The 6,735-nt window shown below is 37.4% G+C and overlaps 1 protein-coding gene across 2 annotated transcripts in view; it reads left to right on the forward strand.

The window, feature by feature from the left end:
- The window catches only part of mta1 (metastasis associated 1), a 58,027-nt gene extending 54,396 nt beyond the window's left edge, over positions 1-3,631 (forward strand). The window contains exon 18 of one of the 2 annotated variants that reach the window (XM_017421585.3): positions 2,991-3,631. The gene's annotated coding sequence lies outside the window, so the exon portion shown is untranslated. Of the gene's footprint in view, positions 1-2,987 lie in introns of both variants that reach the window. The other variant, XM_017421584.3, reaches the window with a different exon arrangement.
- Positions 3,632-6,735: the final 3,104 nt, after the last annotated feature.

Here is a 6,735-nt window from a genome sequence, read left to right on the forward strand (position 1 = left end):
GTCTATAAACAATGAGTAACATATAAACAGTAAGCAGCATATAAACAATGAGTACTTGTGAAAAAAAAGGTTAGTACTTACTGATCACGGACGTATTATCCTTCGAGAAAGGCATCGCTCTTTTTATCAGATATATCCCGATCTAAAAAGTCGCTGTTTCTTTTCTTCACCAGCTCCAGAACTTCTTCTGTTGTGTATTTTATCTCCTTTGGTCATTTCGGCAGCTTTTATGTCGAAAAAAGTACAAAAAACAGTCTTCACAGCATTTACGCGCAGGACGCATGAAGCAGCCTCTCTGTTAGACCGTTATACGTAGACTGATTTGGGAGTCATGAAAAGTTCCAACCCCCCTCCCAGAAAAATCATGTGACCGGAATTTCATTGGCTACCCGCCTGTGGTGTCAGAACCGGCTTGGGGGCTGACTGACCAGAGCTAAATGCTTGTAAATGAGGGGAGGAGACTTTCATGACTTTACGCATGGGAAATTAGAGGGGCTCTAGGGGGGGCAGAGAGCAACCCAGTTGGTCAGACTAAACATCAATCAAAAGTGGCGCCAAAACACCACTATTTTGAAATTTAAGTTCATAAAAACAATAAATGTAGCAAAAACTATACAGATTTGAATAGAAAACACAGTAAAAGGCCCACAGGCGGGCCGTCGTGTGGTAAGGGGTTAAAAAGATTTCAAGAATGTCTGGATACTTGGGAGATGATGTAGATTATATCTGGGCTTAGGTTTTACCACACTAACAGAAGCTGGCCTTGTAAAAAAAGGAAAGTTTTGTAGTGAAAATACTTGTTATCTTCCTCTGAAGCTGGGACCAAAATCTGGTCTGAAAGCTCACATTTTTATGCTGTAGTCACAGGTAGGGTTTGCTGCCCTCAAGTGGCCAAAAATCTCTGTCAGTTTGAACAAATTGGTTTCTCAACCTTATTTGAGCCATGGCACATATTTTACATAAGAAAAATCCCACGATGCACCATCAAACAAAAATGTCACAAAAAGTATATATAATGAAAAATAATGATTGTCTAGTTTTTGTTTACTTACTCTGTATGAAGCCTGAGCCTGTTTAGTTGAACACAACAATGATATGCTGTCAGACATTGAAGAAAGACACACAAAGATCTTTTTCAATAGCTCTGAGTCTCTCTCTCTTTAGTTTTTATAGCAGTTATGCTTGAAAAGCCAAGCTTGCATAGGTAGGCTGTAGAAAATGGGAGCAGGGCTGAAATAGCTCTGCTTGCCAGGATGGGGAACTCCTTGGCAACAGTCAGCCAAAAACTGTCCAAAATAAGACCAGCAAAGCTCAGCTTTAAACCATGATTTTTCTCTCAGTACAGTTATTTCCTCCTACATGTCCTTTCCCACTGCGGTTGAACCTCATGGGTTCCTAACCCAGTCATGGCATACAGTGGAAACTGAAGGGAAATGAAATGATAAATTCTGTTTAAGAGTTTTCAGATGCTTGCATGTTGTCTCACACAGTGCAGCACAGTTGTTATCCTGCTATTTCCGGGGGTGGAGGAACATGTCATGTTAGGCCCTCCAGGGATTCCCCCAGAAAAGAGGCTAAGCCTGGTTGTAGGTGGCTGTTCGCCGGCCGATCGCTGGCCGACCGTGATTTAGTAAAAAAAAAAAAAGATTAAAGTTGACAGGAAAGTTGAAAATATGGCTATTTATTATGTGATATTGTAAGATATTTTTGCCAAATATTTACATAACTAGTTTTACAAATAGGCACTTTTTAAATACTTTTTTAAACAAATATACAATTAAAATAAATACTAATTGATTGCACCTAATTTGAATCTTAATTTAAGTCACATTTACAAATAAATTAAATTAACATAAATGAAAAAGTGCAAACAAGGCACCAACACAAGCCTCACATCAAGGCCAATGAATAACAACAGAGAACTCTGAAAAACAGAGAGATGCTGTACTGTACTGTGCTTTTTGTGGCACAGGCTGCATGTTGGGTCACTACATGTAACAACAAAACAAAGCTAAGTACTAAGTAAGTACAAAACATGCTTACCAGTTTCGGTCTTGAAAAGCCACCCGCTTGACAAAAGTTGTGCACCACTGATATCTGTAGATTCATCGAGTTGCAGTGCAGATTTTCCACTGACGCACAGCTTGTCCAAGATGATCCTTTCAGTGCCTGCAGACATGTCATCAAGATGTCTGGCAATTGTATTATTTGAGAAAGGGACTTGGGCCGAGCGTCTGATTTACAGTGATCTTGCAGGCAGGTAGTATTAATGTCTCTGCCGCTGTGTGTGGCTGTTTTCATTTGGTGATGAGTTCAGCAGCTTGGTAGCTGGCTTTGAGAGCTTTCTTATCTGTCGTATTTTCCTCAACAAAGCTGCCTGTTTCTCAGTCTGTTCATGAAGTTGAATGAAATAGTCTGTGCTCTTGTTTTGAAGTGATGGGTGTTTTATTTGGAGACGGCGTTAAACCATGGCACTGTTGGAATCTCTTCCCCACACACCAAGCATAACAGAATTGGATCGGTTGGTTCCCCGGTAAAAGTAAATCCAAAGGACCGATAACTTTCATTGTGTTGTCTTGAGTTCACCTTTTTGCTTTCTCCTGACCATTACTCATACTAGGCCCTTCATATGGACCACAGTTTTCCCCAGGACCCTGGTCAGATTGTGCACTTTTTCTTTTCAGATATAATCGATGACAATAACTGCTGTCACAGCTCATGCTTCACTAATTTAGTTTGAATGCCAACAGGTGGATACACAGGTTAATTGGCCACCTGCTGCCACCTTGTGGAAGCATATTTAACTGTTCCGCCTGTCACTGTCACATAGATGAACAAAGAGAAATTTATTTGAAATAAATAATGATTTTCAGACCAATTCAGTGAAACCGATGTTGTCTCACGGCACACCAATGGTTGGGAATTACTGTGTGAAATCGCCTTTTAATTGAAGAATAAGTGACTAACTTTTTCTTTTCTTTTTACAGCAGCGGAGATATGAAATGGAAAATGCTTTTTTCCACTGAACCATAGCCGTGGGCAGCTGAGAGGAGATGAAGATGACACAATGGCATCGAACACTTTTCTTCAGTCAGTACACGTCTGTAGCAGCTGAAGACTGATCGATCGGTTTGGCAGTGGTTTATCAGAATATGAGCCTGAATGTACAGGACTGTGTTTATTACTTACATTTCTTGTTATTACCGTCTTTGTAATTATTGTTATTGTTATTATAATTTTTTTTTTACCAACTCTTATTGAGCTTATTGTTTGTCGATCAAACGATGGAAACTTGTAAAGTTTCATGAAAAAAAGCTTGTGAAACCCTGTGGAAAAGGGTGGAAGGAAAGTCACATAAGCCACTTGTATTTTCTATATTTTACTTTTTTAAAAGAGGTTAAGGTCAGAAAGGACTTGCACTTTTTGTTTCAGCATCATGAACTCAACTTGTCTTTTGTTTCATCAAATCTGAATGCTATACAGAAAATGTTCCCTGCTGTTTGAACTGGCCCTGCTCTTCGTCCAGAAAGGTTTAATTTATTGAGGAAAAATTTGGTGTTTTTTCTACCTTTTTCACAATTAATGCATCTATGCTTTCAATATTGCAATTAAACAAGACGATTGATCTTTCCTCTGCTTTTGGTGTCTGTGCTCAGAGGTACAACGTGTCAGGATTTGCACTGGATGTTCTGTTTTCATGTTGGTATTGGCTTGTTTTTCTTACTTCACACAGGTATTCAAGCAGGGTATATGCAAATTTATGGCAACTTTTCATTCCTAATGGCTTTTTGTTATCAGTATTAGAACATTTTTAATGCACAGACAGTTGATTTGTAAGCAGACATCTGAAAATGACTAAAAAGCAGGAATGCAATCTGTTTTCATGTCCATTTTTTTCCTGTTTGTGTGTTTGTTTATTAGCAGCTTTGCCTTTGTAGAAACACTTTTTGCATCACAGAACAGGAGCCAAAATCAGATCGTTTTGACTAAATTTGTAATGCCATCATTTGAGATGTAAACTCGTTTGTTTTCATTTAAAACTACTAAATAGTTTATATTGATTTACAAACAAATCACCAACATTTTTAGGGATGTTAAAAAATGTAAATTGTTGCTAATTGATAACTCACATTAAGGTAATAACGGACTACAATGATCCAGGCACACACATTTTTTTAAGAGAATTCAAATATACTGCTTATTTCAACAAGTTCTTGTAGAAGGACAAATACTCAATTTAAAATAAAAATCTACATTTTAACATACAACTCAGATGTTTCAATAGAGCCAAACCTATAAAACTTTGCTTATTATTGCTGTGACCAAAGCTTATTTATCGATTAAAAAAGAAACTATCAGTTTATTTGATCGTTCACAAGATGGCCCCTTTTTTTAACATGTTATAATCATCACAATTGTTAGTTTTAACAATGAGATTTTAGTGAGAAGTGAAGAAAAACCCAGTCTTCTTTGGAGTTTTGTAGCTCAAACATATTTTACAGTACGAACATTTTTAAACAAGTTTAAACGGCTTACAGATGGTTTAACTTTACATGTCTGAACTGACATTTTGATATCTTTAACATTTTTTACCAAATCACAGTTTAAGTTTGACTATTCATTTGGAGATTTTATCATATAATGTTGAACTTTGTATGTCACACAGTAACGTTTGAGCTGTCTAAACTTTTTCAAATTTTTGCAAACAAACTCTACACTTCTACGTCTTCTTTCATCCAATGCTTCCATGCTATAGGACCTAAATTTTTCTTTCAAATCTCCCCAGAGTACAGCCTGTGCTCAGCCAAGCTCTTATAGGCTCCCATTGTATCTAAACTGACTTTTCCTAACAGGACGTAAAAGGTCTTATTAACTTGTTGGATTTCTTGTAGAAAACACTGTAGATCCATAAAAGTTTAAATTTGATGACCATTTGGACCATAACTGGGAGAACCAGTTATGGTCCAGGAATATTTTAGTTTTGCCACTGCAGCTGTTTGAGGCTTACATTTTAGTCTGTTTTTCTGTCTGCTTCTCTTAAGCATGTTACCAGGGAGTGACATACACAGGTTTGTGGTTACCGTGGTGACCATATTGAGCCACTGGCTGAAGCTTTAACATTTTATCTGATCTTGGTTCTCTTTACACCTTTTCTACAGTTTATACATCAAACTGTCTGCATTTTGTCAGCTAAGATTATGACTAAAGTTAGTCCCAGAAAGTTAGATGGCCAGTACTAAAACATGACTTTAAAAAAAAATCAGGACTTCTGTTAAAAATGTTATGGCTTTAATTCTAAGAAGTTTATCAATACTTGAAAAAGATACATTTTGTTTTTAAGCTTTTATATGTTTTTTTTAACATCACTATTAGACTTGAGATACATTCATGCCAGGCTCAGTTTCTATGGCTTTGCTGTAATACAATTACTAAGCAAACTAAAAGAAACCATTTTACTGCAAAGGTCTGAACTGTAGGAAAACAGTATGCAAATTTCCATCCTTCAAAGTTTGAGTTAAAAATGCTAAACAAGGAGGAAGGATGCATATGTTTTTTCATCATATTTTAGGAAAACATACTAATCTTGTTCACACTAACCAGAAATATAACCCTAATTCCAAAAAGGTTGGGATGTTGTGCAACATGTAAATAAAAACAAAATGCGATGATTTGCAAACTTCAAAAACTTGTATTTTATTCACACTAAAACATAGTAACTATCAGCTGATCAGCTGTTGAAGACTTTTTTTTTTATGCACCAGTTTATTGGAAAGCTAAGGTAATTTCGAATTTAATGGCAGCAAGACACCTCAAAAAGTTGAGATAGGGTTGACCAAAGGCTGTAAAAAAATAAGTGGTACAAATAAGAAGCAGCTGGAGGAGAATTTTGCAACTAATTAGGTTAATTGGCAACAGGTCAGTAAGAGGACTGGATATAAAAAGAGCATTTTAGAGAGGCTGAATGTCTTAGAAGTAAAGATGGGCAGAGGTTCACCAGACTCTGAAATACTGCATCTAAAATTAGTGACACAATTTTAGAATAATGTTCCTCAAAGGATTATTGGGTAAACTCTGAATATCCCATCATCTACAGTTCATGATATCATCAAAAGAGTTCATGAATCTATAGACATTTCTGAGCTCAAAGGACAAGACTGAAAGTCAATATTGGTTCCTGTGATCTTGGGGCCCTCAGGGGCCACTGCATTAAAACCAGGTCTGATTCTGTTCTGGACATCACTGCATGGACTCAGGAACACTTCCACAGATCATTGTCTGTAAACACAGTTCACTGTACCATCCACTAATGCTGCTTAAAGCTCTATCAGGCAAAGAAGAAGCCAGATGTGAACACCATCCAGAAACACTGCTGTCTTCTCTGGACCAAAGCTCATTTAAGATGGACTGAGGGACAGAGGAGAACTGATCTGTGGTCAGAGGAATTAAAATTTGAAATTCAGTTTGGAAACCACAGCTGCCTAGTACTCCGTACTAAAGAGGAGAGGGACCATCCAGCCTGTTATCAGTGCAGTTCTCTGATGGTATGGGCCTCTAGCAGGGACAGCTTACACATCTGGAAAAACTCCTTCTATGCAGAAAAGTATACACAGGTGTTTGGAAAACATGCTCCAATACAGACAACATCTTTTTTCGGGAAGGCCTTGCATATTTCAGCAAGACAAAACTAAACCACAGACGGCATCCATTACAGAAGCATGTGACACATGTAAGTAC

The sequence above is a fragment of the Kryptolebias marmoratus genome, linkage group LG10 (assembly GCF_001649575.2).
Source record: "Kryptolebias marmoratus isolate JLee-2015 linkage group LG10, ASM164957v2, whole genome shotgun sequence".
Classification (NCBI taxonomy): Eukaryota; Metazoa; Chordata; class Actinopteri; order Cyprinodontiformes; family Rivulidae; genus Kryptolebias; species Kryptolebias marmoratus.